Here is a 15,139-nt window from a genome sequence, read left to right on the forward strand (position 1 = left end):
TTAACCTGGAGCTGCCAGTCCAAAATGGTCCTATAGCACAGGGACATGTCTACACAAATCATATCCAGGAAACAAAGCCAGTCCACTGTACCATAGCCATGTCAGACATGTGACAATAGGACTGAGAAATGCCTAGTAAAAGTGGTGGTATGCAAACAATCTGCCTGAATAAACAGAGGAAAATAAGCAACAATGTTGTGGCAAGATGACACTTCAAGGGCAACTGGCGTGGTGTTGGGCTAGATGTCTAATGTTGGCAGAAGGGATACTGCTATACCCAAATGCTGGTGCGTAGAATGTATTGGATGAGGCACATGGGTGACCCAAACCACTCAGGCACACACACCCTCGCCTGGCACCCAAACAGAAGCCCTCCCACAAACACCATGCACATGGATGACACACACATGCATGTGCACTCACCGGACAATGCCTCGTAATCTGCCAGTTCTCCCATGCCTTGGATCTGTTCCTCCGTGACGTAGGTCCCAGCAACATGCTCATGTGGAGTGAGTTCTATTTCCTCTGCTGGAGATCCACCTCCAGTCACTAGAGTAGCGGCATGACTTGAGGCCAGTTTATTCTTTGCCCTGCGCTTCAGGTCATTCCAGCGCTTGTAGCATTCATTAGCTGTGCGCCTCACGATTCCAAGGGCACTTATGATGTCCGCGATGGTCTGCCAGTGTGCCAGACGTTGTGCAGGTATGGTCTTGGATCCTGCAACAATCACCATTTTGCGGTCATGTGCGGACACATACTCTACAAGTGCATTCAGTTCTGCCTCATTGAAGCTGGGCTTCCTTTAACGGGCCGGACTGTGTAGCCGTGTCTGGGGCATCAGCCTCTACTGGACGAGCACTCTTCCTCTTCCGCTTGGAAGGTGGTGGGGATCCTGAGTGTCCTACGCTGCTCTGGACACTAGGGGCAGGAGCCCCGGTGGACTCTGTACTAGGAGTGTGGGATTGCACACTCAGCATGGGAGTTGGTGCAGGCATTAGCTCAAGTGTGATGGTGTCAGGGGGAATGTCAGCAGGATGGACTTGGACCGACACTGTCCTGGCTGGGTGTGTGAGAGGTGGGGTGGATGGAGCCGCAGCTGCCCCTGCAGCCTCCCCAGCCTGCCTACGCGGGGCAGCAGATGACCTAGCTGCCCCTGATCCACGTGGCCTGATGACACCAACGTGCACCGGCGCACGTGGCCTAGACCTGCTGACCTGGAAGTCAGCCATGGAGTCACTCTGTGCCAGGTCTGGTTCCACAGTGGGCTGGTCCAAGGGCTGAGCATGGATGGTGTCAGCCACGTTACCCTCAACCGGGGGGGGCATGGGTGTCCCTGACTGCTCCTCCACACATGGGGGGCTAGGGGCACCCTGCAAGTCACGGCCACGTCCCCTACCGGATCCACCACGGCCACCACTTGGGGCTCGGCCACCTTTGCCACCCTTACGGCTTGTTCGCCTCCCAGCCATGGCACTGATGTTATTGTGCGTATGGGAGTCGCTGTGAACTATTGTCCTGTGCAATTGGGGGTCAAAGGGGTTGGGTACCAGTTGGTAATCATTCCCTAGTGCTCTAGCAAGGCTGTATGTCACCCCTGGGGAAAGATGACGGGTCACGCAACGGACAGGCACCCCAAAAAAGGGAAGTAAGGTGCACACAACCCCTCCTAGACCACGTGTGTGGAAAAATAAACCTGCACTATGCTGTGGCACCCAGAAACACAAGAATGAACGTATGCGTGTCACACGCAGCCTAGAATGACCTCTGAAGGGGTATGCGACACACGGAGCAAGCACAGATGTTAAATACGTGCGCGACTCACCGTCTGCCAGGAACAAAAGCGTGAAAAATATGCGCGTGTACGCGTTGGCAACACCCCCGCCAAAAGAAGAATTGTACGCTGTCTGAGGAGACAGGACAACAGTAGAAGGGAACGCTGTTTGAGGAAACAGGGCCAGGAAAAAGAGGAAAAGAGAAAAAGCTGTCAGAGGTAACAGGGAGTATGAACTTGAAACGCTGTGAAGTAAATCGCGTGTGAACCGACAAGAAGTACAGATTTCACCCACTCGCTCTCCACGAAAAGCACGTACAAGGAAATGGCGTTCTACACATACCTTTTATACACACGTCACAGACGCGCATACGCGATGAGGACATTTCCACCAATTACACACTTTGACACTCGGACGTGTATCTTTTTTTTACACGCGCCATTCTCTACGCCCATGCGCGTGACGTCATAGATGCGCATGGGGGCCTTTGGCCCAATTAATTAACGTACGTGTACTGATGCGCTTACGCGCTAAGGGCCTTTCCTCGAATTACACGCAGACGTGCAGGATTTTCACGTGCCAAATCACTCTGTATCAAGCGGCCACGCGTAAGCACACGGAAGACCACGCTCCTGCACAGAAAGCCGATTTAGTGCCCCCCAGAGCCCCGAGCACGCTCCCACCTGCCATCTGCTGCTGCCTGACTGCCTGCAGCCCACGTGCCCTGCCATTTGCTGCCTGCACATCAGCCAGGGGTGCTGTTGCTGTGACCACCCCTGCTGGAACCGAAGACTCCCAACTGGGATTCTATCGCTCCACAGCCCAGCCCCAGGACCCAGTTGCCCACCCACTCCTGCCTCTGGGGTTGTCATGTCGGGAACTGACAACCCCCGGCCAGAGAGGCAGAGGGGCACCAGCTTCACTGCCACCGAAGTTGGTGTCCTGGTGGAGCAAGTCCTGGGGCAGTATGATGCCCTCTTCGGAAGAGTGCGCGCCGACAAGGAAAGACGGACTTGGATCTGGACGGACATCGTGACTGCCATCAACGCGGAGGGGGTGGCAGTCCGCGACTTCCAACATGTCAAGAAGCGCTGGGAGGACTTCAGGTCCAGGACCCTCAACAAGGCCCGGCGCCTCTTGAAGGCAGCGGATGCTAAGGGGCGCCGGGGCCACTTGTCGAAAGATCAGATGAGGGTCCTGGAACGCATATCCCCAGCGCTCCACGTCCAGGTCCTTGAGAGGCAGACCCTTCTGGAGTCGGGCGGTAAGCGTACATGCATCATGATTGTAAGCTGTGCGTGTGGTGATGTGCCAGTAGTGTGCAGGTTGCACATCTGTTTGTATGGGGCCGAGTATTGGTGGGGGTGTACAGGGCCGTGAGGCTAACACATGCGAGGGCTGTCATGTGTGAGACATGGATGGTGCTTGTGTGTGTACGCTTGCATGCCAAATGCAGTTGTGTGGGCACACATGTTTGGATGAATGTGTATGTAAGTAGGCATGTTCGTGATGTCACGCATGTATGTTGTTTTCAGCTGCATGTATCAGCACTGTGCACATGTGCATGTGTGTATTTGACAAGGGTGCAACAGTGATGCAACATGGATGCATGTGACAGCGGGATGTGGAAGCCTGATTGGCAGATGTGACATGGATGCCCATCTGAACACTGCGACAGTTGGCTGAGGTGTACACATGCATGCAAGTGTGGTGGTGTGCGTGCATGTGTAGTGCACTCCCTGTGTTGCATGTGATGTCTGGCTTACCTTTGCCTGCTCATGCTGTTGTATGTGTATGGATGGTGCTGGCAGTTGCGATATGGCTGTGGTATGGCTCATGTGTGCAAGTTCAAATGACATGTGTGTTGCCGATTGTGATACCATGTCTGAGGTTTGCCAATGCCACTCATGTACAACTGTCATGTGTGTATGTGTCCATTGTACAGTGCCCTGATGCCTGTTTTATTTCTCCCTGTCTGCAGCGTCAACTGATGAAGAGGGTGGAGAAGGTGCTGTGGAGCACAGCGGCGGGGATCGCACCGCCAGCCGGAGACGCAAGGCCCGGCTCCCCTCCCAGGTTGTAATCTTGTCGGGGAGTGAGGAGTCCGGTGCCGCCTCCCAGGCCGCAGCTGCCGGGGGGAGGTCCAAGAGGCGGAGGTCGGAGTTGGACTCCTCGGCAGCAGAAGGGGCAGCTGGGACCCCACAGGGCCCAATGTGGGAAGATGGCACGGAGTCATCCAGGTTGGTGGGGGTTTGGTGGAGGAGGAGGCCGTGCAAGCAACAGAGACGGGGTCTGGAGGTGGGGATTCCACTGGTGCTAGTGGTGCAGTGCAGGACCAGGGACAGGAGGCAGCACAGGTCGCCGCGGAGGTGCCTGTGTGCAATCCTGTCCCTGATCCTGTCACTGCATCATCTTGCACCAGCAGGGATGCCTACCTCCAGACCTGTTTTCAGGCAGGGGATGAGCTCACGACAACTGGCCTTCCTCTGCCTGCAGACGTGGCTAACCGGGTCCGGGTTGAGCCTGTCCTGACTGGTGTGGCGTTGCGTCAACGGGCCATGCGAGGTGACCTGCAGTCTTTTCATGAGGAGACTGCATGTCATCTCGAATGGCTCGTTGACCGCGTCGGCCTACTGGGACAGGTCACCCAGGCCAGATTCCTCCGTTTGATGGGGCTTGCTCCGACCCCCTCCTCAACTGAACCCCCTATGCGCCAGTCGTCCTCCGTGCCATCTTCCCACCCATTAGTCACCTGGGTGCCCTGTGGAGCTGCCTCTGACGGTGCGGCCAGGCTGGTGGAGGAGGCATCCCTGCCACAGTCGGGAGTCGTACGTCCAGCAGGGGTGGCCACATCAAATACTGCACCCCAGCCAGCAGAGGATGTGCAGGCAGCAGGAGGCAGTGCACGGGCAGAGGCACAGCAGCAGCAGCAACGTGGTGGGAGCCATGATGGCTCGGGGCCTTCGACATCGGAGGGGCAGGCATCGGCCGGAGGGCAGGAGGACCCAGGATGGGAAGTGTCTTCCATGTGGCAGCGGTTGGGCCACGTCATAGATGCGGAGCGGCAGCGGGCAGAAGAGACACGGCTCACGATGGTCAGGGCGGAGAACTCCATGCGGAGGGCCCTGAGGCGGGCCGAGTGCCTCGAGGCAATCCGCAGGGAGTTGGGGGTGAACATGTGGACGGCCCTGCGGACCCTCGGGGCCATGGAGGAGGACCGCCTCCGGGACATTGAGCAGGAGTTCGATGATACCCTGGCCCGGAACATCCTGAAGTGAGCCGTCGGACTAGCCCGCTGCCCTTGTAAATAGTTCTGTAGTTAGTGTTAGGTTTCCTTTGGTTTTGCATTTTGTTTGGACCTTTTGGACAATGGGCCACATTTTTGTATATATAGGTAGTGTTATTAGATAGGTTTCAATTCTTGTGTTGGTATCATGGACCCTGGATTGTTTATCTGTATATAGTTGACTGTTGGATTTTCATTTTTTTTTATGATTTACCCATGGAGCAATGGTTTTCGATTTTCATTTTCCATTGGATTTACTTTTGTGGACTGTGACTTTGGACACCTTTCCTTTGGATTATGATTTGTGGTTTTGCATTATTTCACGGACATGCTGGTTTATTTTTTTTAAATTTCCATTATTGTTTGTTTATTTTTGATTCAATTTATGTTGCTTTTAATAGATATTTTTTCTTCTAACTTCAATGTGTAGTATCATCTCATTGTTTTCATGCATATCATGATATGGGTTTTGACATTCACTGACACCCATTGGGTGTATGTGAGGGACATGTGTTCATTTCCAAACTTGCAATTGGGGTTCTATCATGTTATTGCCATTTCTAAGTGGGTGGATGCAATACTCGGGTGGGTGTTTGGCATTTGGAAACTGACCATAAGGGCCAGGGATCTAGATTGTGATGACATGTTGGCTAGGGGACATGAGTGGGGGCCTGGTGGAGGGTGCCCCTGGATGCTGGGGGGTGGGGGTGCTGGGAGACATGTGTGGGGGCCTGGTGGAGGGTGCCCCTGGATGCTGGGGGGTGGGGGTGATGGGAGACATGAGTGGGGGCCTGGTGGAGGGTGCCCTGCACTGCTGGGGGGTGGGGGTGCTGGTAGACATGAGTGGGGGCCTGGTGGAGGGTGCCCCTGGACGCTGGGGGGTGGGGGTGCTGGGAGACATGTGTGGGGGCCTGGTGGAGGGTGCCCTGCACTGCTGGGGGGTGGGGGTGGTGGGAGACATGAGTTGGACATGAGTGGGGGCCTGGTGGAGGGTGCCCTGCACTGCTGGGGGGTGGGGGTGCTGGGAGACATGTGTGGGGGCCTGGTGGAGGGTGCCCTGCACTGCTAGGGGGTGGGGGTGATGGGAGACATGAGTGGGGGCCTGGTGGAGGGTGCCCCTGGATGCTGAGGGGTGGGGGTGATGGGAGACATGTGTGGGGGCCTGGTGGAGGGTGCCCTGCACTGCTCGGGGGTGGGGGTGGTGGGAGACATGAGTTGAACATGAGTGGGGGCCTGGCGGGGGGTGCCCTGCACTGCTGGGGCGTGGGGGTTCTGGGAGACATGTGTGGGGGCCTGGTGGAGGGTGCCCTGCACTGCTGGGGGGTGGGGGTGCTGGGAGACATGTGTGGGCGCCTGGTGGAGGGTGCCCTGCACTGCTGGGGGGTGGGGGTGCTGGGAGACATGAGTGGGGGCCTGGTGGAGGGTGGCCCTGGATGCTGGGGAGTGGGGGTGATGGGAGACATGTGTGGGGGCCTGGTGGAGGGTGCCCTGCACTGCTGGGGGGTAGGGGTGGTGGGAGACATGAGTGGGGGCCTGGTGGAGGGTACCCTGCACTGCTGGGGGTGCTGGGAGACATGAGTTGGACATGAGTGGGGGCCTGGTGGAGGGTGCCCCTGGATGCTGGGGGGTTGGGGTGCTGGGAGACATGTGTGGGGGCCTGGTGGAGGGTGCCCCTGGATGCTGGGGGGTGGGGGTGATGGGAGACATGAGTGGGGGCCTGGTGGAGGGTGCCCCTGGATGCTGGGGGTGGGGGTGATGGGAGACATGTGTGGGGGCCTGGTGGAGGGTGCCCTGCACTGCTGGGGGAGTGGGGGTGCTGGGAGACATGAGTTGAACATGAGTGGGGGCCTGGTGGAGGGTGCCCTGCACTGCTGGGGGGTGGGGGTGATGGGAGACATGAGTTGGACATGAGTGGGGGCCTGGTGGAGGGTGCCCTGCACTACTGGGGGGTGGGGGTGCTGGGAGACATGAGTGGGGGCCTGGTGGAGGGTGCCCCTTGTTAGGGAGAATTCTCTGTTTGGGCTGAATTTCCTAACCTAGTGAGTCCCCCAGCAGCTTTGCTGGATTTCTGGAGTTTTTTTTTTCCATCCTGCCAAGAGTGAGACTCTTTTTCTCCCACTCTTGGACATGAATGTGTGTAATTCCTTTGAATGTCAATGTGTTCTATGGGCATCTGGTGGAACCGTGTTATTACAGGCGAAAAAACCCGATGGCACACGGCAGCAGCCAAACTACTGGAACTAGCAATTGAAAAAACAAAAGCAACCGCGGACGTCGGTTTCTTGCCTACATAACCTCAAGTCTGTGGTCTATACGTCTGTAAAACCAACTGCAATGTCAACGAGACTTTACCTCGAGTGGAATTTGCTCTTGCTCTTGTAAAAATCAGTTTTTTTTTAAATGATTATATGCAAGTAAATAAAAAAAAAATATCAATTATTATAAAAAATAATAAAAACAATAATAATAGCAATAGTAGATGAGTACCTTGCAAGGCACTGGGGGCTGTAAAGAATATGTTTTGCTATGTGTGTTACACCGCACCCTACGTGCCGTAACACTGGGGTGTCCTAGCGGACCTCCACCATAGACTCCATACCCGGGGACTGACTACTGTCTCCCCGGGCATGTAAAGTCACCATTGGCTTTACTAGACCTAAATTTACTAACAGAACTAGTACAAACCATCCTTTTGTGGACGTACTAGTAGGGGTAATTTGAGTACTCCTGGATCTGTTATTCGAGGGGGCACTGTCCCGTCCCCCCTCGTCGAGTTTTGGCTGGTGGCAGTGGAAACTACTTGTTATGTTCGACCCCGAACATAACCCTATGGGATTCGTCCCATTGTTAGAGATTGATACTTTTTCTCGTTAATCTCTAACGTACCACCGATCTACTTATCTTAAATAGGTTTATCGGATGGTATTTTCTGCCAGAACTCATTTTGTAAAATGGCGTCTGTGTTCGTCTCTGTGACTCCTAAACCAAAGGTCGAGCCCTTTGTTCCACTTTTGGCGGGCTCTGTACAGAGACCCTCCAAAGTGGTGCCATTCTGTCTGGGTTACCACAGGGGTGTGGGAGGGGGTTTAGGCACCCTGGACCGAGTTGCCTTGCCAACTCTGGTCGCACTCTTGAGTGATTGGCCCAAGTGGTGAGCCTCCCCGCTCACCACTTAGCATGTGTTGATTGACAGCTAGGCTGAATGAATGGGGGTTTTCTGCATAAAAGCAGGGCTTTTGGGACTGGATCTTCAGAAGTCGCCACAGGACCTAAGAATCTGACGAGGGTAACGCTGAGTCGACCTGCACGACGACACCGCCGGTGGAGCCCTGCGGAACCGACTCACCACTTCCCGACGACAGAGGAGATCTCCCTGCCGGAGAGTCTCTTCCCCTGGCTGGTGGGAACAACCAGTCACCTTTGCTTTTTATTCGCCTCAGGACGCAGTGGTCGAATTGCCCGTGCAGAGCACCTCAGCAACCGGATAGCCACTACCCCTGTACCGCGACCAAAAGGTGGTGCCTTGTGACGGAGCACTCCGTGGTTGGTCTCTTCCCTGGTGGTGCACCGGACTTCACTTTTCTTCGACAACGAGATCATCTCTACTCTTGGCAAAGACCCGACGTGCATCCACCGCCAGGAACAACTGCCCCCGCCGGAGCTGCCCTCCACAACAAGGTACCGTGTCCGCCTGGCTTCCCTTTCGATCGGTTCAAGTGAGGTGTCTTAATCCTCTCCTTTCCGTTGGGTCGCCTCCAAGCTTTCTCACGTATTGTTCTGAACTAGTTCAATCTGCCGATAACAATTTGCTACAAAGACTCGAACGCATTTCCACAAAGAGACTTTTTGCGACATATCGCCTTGCCTCTCTCCAAGTGGGCCTGGCCTCTGAACTTTATGATCTATTGTGGTTCTTGCCTTCTTGCCTTGCATTTTTTAGCCGTGAAGTATTGAACTGTGTTGATTTCTTTACCTACTGATTTTTCTCTCCCGTCCTAACTAATATTAGAGTGCCATCTAGGTTGAGGCATACACCTCTGTCTGTAAATAAGTGGTGCCGGTAGAACCTAGACTTGTCAAAATATTTCTAGGGGGATTGACCGTTTCTTCTTCGAAGAGGAACTGTGTTTGATTTGTTTGCCATGATAGTGCCATAGTGTTTTGATAGATGTTCATTATAAATAAATACCTTAATATCTTTACACTGAGTCTCGTTGCGTGTTTGCTTGTCTTACTGTGAAGAATTGCCCTATCTTGTATACTCCACATACTGCTTAACTCTTCTTGAGAGAAGTCTGACTGCTCAGCCACAGCTACCAACAGTGAATCTGTGTGGTACAGACGGCTACCAAGTGGGTTTACTGCCAAACACCTGTAGTCCTAAATCTTTTGCAGTGGTCCCAGAGGGAACTGCACAGCTTTCTGCCTAACACTGGTGTACAGCGGTGGGATTTGTATCGAGTATACAGTTTAGAGTGCTTTTCGACACTTTAGGATAACTAACCACAAAAACTTAGCACTAAAAAGCAACTTTCAGAAACATGTCTACGATGGAAACTTACAGTCAAGAGTCCTTGTCAGGTGAAAATACTGAGAGTTTGCAAGCTCTCTGTAGGCAAGAGAATCTTCCTGTAAGAGGCAAGGAGTTAGAATTAATAGAGAGATTGCTGGCGAACCAAAGTCTGGGTACTGGTTCAGAGGAACCAATTTCTCCAGCAAATGTAGATAACAGTTATGGTGTTGATCTAAATCGTAATTCTGATGATAGCGATGAAGAGGCTGACGAGGACGGAAAGGCTAACGAAACTGTCTCCCCTGCTCCTCTACCTGCCTTACCAGCTGTGCCCACGGGGCCCTTACCAGGTCCCACAAGTAACCCTGCTTATTTTGAACTTGAAAAAATGAAGCTCGAATTAGAATAGAATACAAACGGGTCTTGGCTCAATCTGAACGAAACCAAGAACTCGAGTTCAGACGAATGAATGCCCAGGCTGAGCAGAAGCAAGCTGAGTTAAGACTCAGGGAAATAGAACTTAATCACGAGTTAGAGATGAAAAAGTTGTCTATAGAAAATGCTTCTCTCTCCTCTGGTTCCTCTAGGAGCTCCAGTCCCAAAAGACCCCGGATGCCGAAGGAATTAGTGGGTATGTATGAACCGATATTGGATGTGTTGGATTGGTTGAAACTGTTTGAGTACAATCATGGGCTCCAGGACATCACCAGGAATGATTTACTTCCCTGGTTGTTCTCTAGGCTCCCTCCTGTTGCGACTGATGTGGTAATGGAATTGGGGAGGCGGATAAGACGGATTACGAAAGTGTGAAGCTAGCTTTGATAGCTAGATTCGGGAAGCCCCCTTCCCAGTATCTTAAGAGGTTTAGAACCCTCAAAAAGCATGATGGTACCCCTTGGGCTACCTGGGTGAGTGAAGGGTTGAAAAACTTAGAGGGATGGTTTAAGGGTTACAAAGTGAACACTTATGAGGGTATGAGGAATCTTTTTATGTTGGAGTCTATTTATGATGCCTGTTCTCCTGAGCTCAGACAGCACTTGGCTGATTCGAAGGAATTGGATTCCCGGAGGCTAGCTAGGGCTGCTGACTCATGGGTTGCCAACAGGGCTACTCATAAGGATTCTGGGGCAACTCAGAAAAAGGATGAGGGAAAACAGCCTAAAAAAGACTCAAAAGAGAATTCTAATAACTCAAATTCCAAAGAGGGCCCCAAACAAAACCAGAAGGGTAAGCCACAAGGAAAACCACAGCAGAATAGTGTGTCTTCTGGTGCCAAACCGGAAGGAGGTCAGAACAAGCCACCATTCCAGAAAGCATTAGGTAAATGCTTTGTTTGTGGCTCGACTGACCACGTGAAAGGAGATCCCAGATGTAAGGGTAAACCTTCAGGGGTCCAGCTTGTCTCCTTAGCCTTCGCTCCAGAGGAGGAAGTCCAAATGGCAAGTGGAAACTTTCTACTGCTAGCTGACGAACCCATTGGAGTCTCAGCCAGCGTTTCTTTAGTATCTCTGGGGTTGTGGGAACAACAGAATTTAGATGTCTATAATTCTATCCCCGATAATACTAAAGAGTATTATAAGGACAGTGTCCAACTGAATGGTCAGGAGACTCCTGCCATTAGGGACACTGGGGCCAGCATAATTGTGGTGGATAAATCGTTTTTTTTTCAGGCTGGGGATGTTGCTAAGGCACCCAAACGCCTCACCAAGTTAGCTGGAGGGCCTGTGCAGATGCTTCCCCAATTACCAGTTCTCATCCAGTGTAACGACATGACTGTGAAGATACCTGTCAGCATACAGAGTGAGGTACCAGGATTCGTACTGTTGGGTAACGATTTGAAAACTCTCGGAGTTGTATCGCATACTCCCAGACCTCCTAGTAAACGGTTACAGGAGCTAACCAGACCCGCAAGAGAGAGGACCATGCGCGGTACTCTCCAGGAGATGATGAAGAAAGAAATCACTCCTGCTCCACTGGAATTGTCGGCCGCTGTCTCCAAGAAATCAGAAGCGAAAGGGCAACCTAAGACTTCTATCCCAAAACCAGCAGCCAGCATTCCAGTGCAGCCAACACGGACTTCCCCGCGGTTGTCCAAAGTTACACCCGTAACTCCACCTCCAGCCGAGGCTGAGAGGGAGGTACAACCCTGTGTGGTAGAATTAGACTCTGAGGAAGAGCTAATGGAAGGCCAGGAACTCATTGGAGATCTGGATCCAGTTGACCATCCTGAGCTGCAGTCTTTACTGGCAGAAGGTGGACCCAGCAGGGTAGACTTCAGTAAGGGACAGAGGGAATGTCCAACTCTGGAAGGTCTTCGCCACCAGGCAGAAGCTCAGGCTGAAGGGCAAGAGCCTGGGAAATACAGGTTGCACTGGGAAGATGGCCTCTTCTACAGTGAACCGACCGAGTCTGCACCTGGAGACTACAAACGACTTGTACTACCCCAAGAGAACAGACCATAGTTCTTGCAGTTAGCCCATGAGATTCCTTTGGCTGGTCACTTGAGTTTCAAGAAGACTAAGGAAAGGCTCTCTCTCTACTTTTATTGGCCGAAGATGGGGGCCGAAGTGGAAAAACACTGCAGGAGCTGCCACACCTGCCAGACCTCTGGTAAGGTTGGCTCCAAGAATGTGGCACCTTTAGTGCCTCTCCCAGTTGTGGGAGTCCCATTTGAGAGAGTAGGGATTGACAATGTTGGTCCCCTTGATCCTCCAACCTCCTCAGGCAACAGGTTTATACTTGTTGTAGTAGACCATGCTACTAGGTATCCTGAGGCAATTCCTATGAGGACTGTTACAGCTCCGGCTGTGGCTAAGGCCCTCCTTGGTATTTTTACTAGGGTCGGGTTTCCTAAGGAAGTAATCTCTGACAGGGGGTCAAACTTTATGTCCCACTACATGAAAGCCAGGTGGAAAACCTGTGGAGTTACTTACAAGTTCTCAACAGCTTACCACCCACAAACCAATGGGTTGGTAGAACGGTTCAACCGAACCATGAAGAGCATGATAGGTGCTTTAGAAGAACCCCTTAAGTGTAAGTGGGACCTTCTACTGCCATGCCTTCTCTTCGCTTACAGAGAAGTCCCTCAGGAGGGAGTAGGTTACTCTCCCTTCAAGCTTCTCTATGGTCATCCCGTCAGAGGTCCATTGGCCCTGATTAAGGAGGGGTTGGAGAGTGCTCCTTCCCCCAAGCCTGTCAGAGTGACTGACTATGTGATAGGTCTCCGGAGGAGAATGTCGCACATGATGACGGAAGCAAGCGATAACTTGAAAGCTGGACAAGCATTGGTCAAGCACTGGCACGATCAAAAGGCTAACATGGTTGAGTTCGCTCAAGACCAGCTCATTCTCGTTATGATCCCAACAAGGCAGAGGGCCTTGCAAGATAAGTGGATGGGACCCTTCAGAGCTGTGGGTAAACTCGGAGAGGTCAATTATCTGGTGGACTTGGGCAATCCCAAGGAGGCTCCGACAGTCTTCCACACCAACCGACTTAAAGCGTATGTCTCACGACCTGATCTAGCATCATCCGAGGAAGAAGAAGAGAGTGAAGCTCTTCCGGATCTCCTCAGAGGCTTACCTTTAGATGGAAAAATTGAAGGAGTAAATCTCTCCTCCAATCTGACCCCCGAGCAACAAGAAGAGTGCAAATCTATGTTGAATCAGTTTGCCTCTCTGTTCTCGCTTTCACCAGGCTTGACCCCTTGGGGCCAGCACGACATACTCACTGGTGACTGTCTGCCGGTCAAAAGCAGAGGATACAGAATGTCAGAGAACGTACGAACCCACATCAAAGGTGAGGTCAGCAAGATGCTCGATCTCGGGGTAATAGAGCCCTCTACTAGTCCATGGTCTAGCCCAGTTGTGTTAGTACCAAAGGCCGGATCTAAAGAACTTAGATTCTGCGTGGATTATAGAGCTCTTAATAAAGTCACCAAGACTGATGCCCACCCTTTGCCAAGAACAGATGAGTTGGTGGATAAACTTGGCGCCGCCAAGTTCCTCAGCACATTTGACTTGACGTCAGGCTATTGGCAAATAGCCCTGACAGACCATGCCAAGGAGAAAACTGCATTTTCAACCCCCGTTGGCTTATACCAGTTTAAGGTAATGCCTTTCGGATTGAAGAATGCACCTGCTACGTTTCAACGGATGGTAAACCAGGTTCTGAATGGGATGGAGGACTTCTGCATGTCATACTTGGATGACATCGCAGTGTTCAGCAATTCCTGGGAAGAACATGTAACCCACCTGAGAGATGTTTTGCAGGCTCTTGGATGAGCCAATCTGACCATAAAGACGAGTAAATGCCAAATTGGACAGAGTAAGGTAGTCTATCTTGGACATGAGGTAGGAGGTGGAGAAATAAGGCCTTTGCTCAGTAAGATTGAAGCTGTGCAAAATTGGACAACACCGACTACTCAAACCCAAGTGAGAGCCTTCCTAGGCCTCACTGGGTATTACAGGAATTTCATAGAGAACTATTGGACCATAGCTTCTCCACTGAATGTCATCTCCTCGCCCAAATTTCCTAAAAAGGTTAGATGGAACGAGGAGTGCAATCAGGCTTTTGAAAACCTGAAAAAGGCTCTTTGCCAAGCCCCAGTACTCAGAGCTCCTGATTACCGCCAACACTTCATTGTGCAGACAGATGCTTCAAATGTAGGAATAGGTGCTGTACTCAGTCAACTGGATGGGAAAGGTAGGGAGCACCCCGTTTGCTTCATCAGCCGCAAGCTGAAGGATCCTGAAACAAGGTGGGCAACAATCGAAAGAGAGTGCTTTGCTATCGTGTGGGCTCTGAAGAAGTTTAGGCCGTACTTGTATGGTTCTACTTTTGTCATTCAGACTGACCACCAACCCTTGAGATGGTTAATGCAAATGAAAGGGGAAAACCCAAAACTATTGAGATGGTCGATCTGCCTGCAAGGGTTTGATTTCACCATTGAGCACAGGTCAGGGTGTCACCACCAAAATGCTGATGGTCTCTCTAGGATGTATGTCATCGACTAGAGGTATGAGATTCATCCAGGAGTGGATTAAATCCTCCTGTCCCTTAGTCTGGGGGGGCGAGTGTTAGGGAGAATTCTCTGTTTAGGCTGAATTTCCTAACCTAGTGAGTCCCCCAGCAGCTTTGCTGGATTTCTGGAGTTGTTTTTTTTCCATCCTGCCAAGAGTGAGACTCTTTTTCTCCCACTCTTGGACATGAATGTGTGTAATTCCTTTGAATGTCAATGTGTTCTATGGGCTATGGGGTCTTTTACTCCATAGGGTCTCATATGTTTTGCTATGTGTGTTACACCGCACCCTACGTGCCGTAACACTGGGGCGTCCTAGCGGACCTCCACCATAGACTCCATACCCGGGGACTGACTACTGTCTCCCCGGGCATGTAAAGACACCATTGGCTTTACTAGACCTAAATTTACTAACAGAACTAGTACAAACCATCTTATTGTGGACGTACTAGTAGGGGTAATTCGAGTACTCCTGGATCTGTTATTCGAGGGGGCACTGTCCCGTCCCCCCTCGTCCAGTTTTGGCTGGTGGCAATGGAAACTACTTGTTA

Source organism: Ambystoma mexicanum, chromosome 3p (genome assembly GCF_040938575.1).
Source record: "Ambystoma mexicanum isolate Mex_15411 chromosome 3p, UKY_AmexF1_1, whole genome shotgun sequence".
NCBI classification, from domain to species: Eukaryota; Metazoa; Chordata; class Amphibia; order Caudata; family Ambystomatidae; genus Ambystoma; species Ambystoma mexicanum.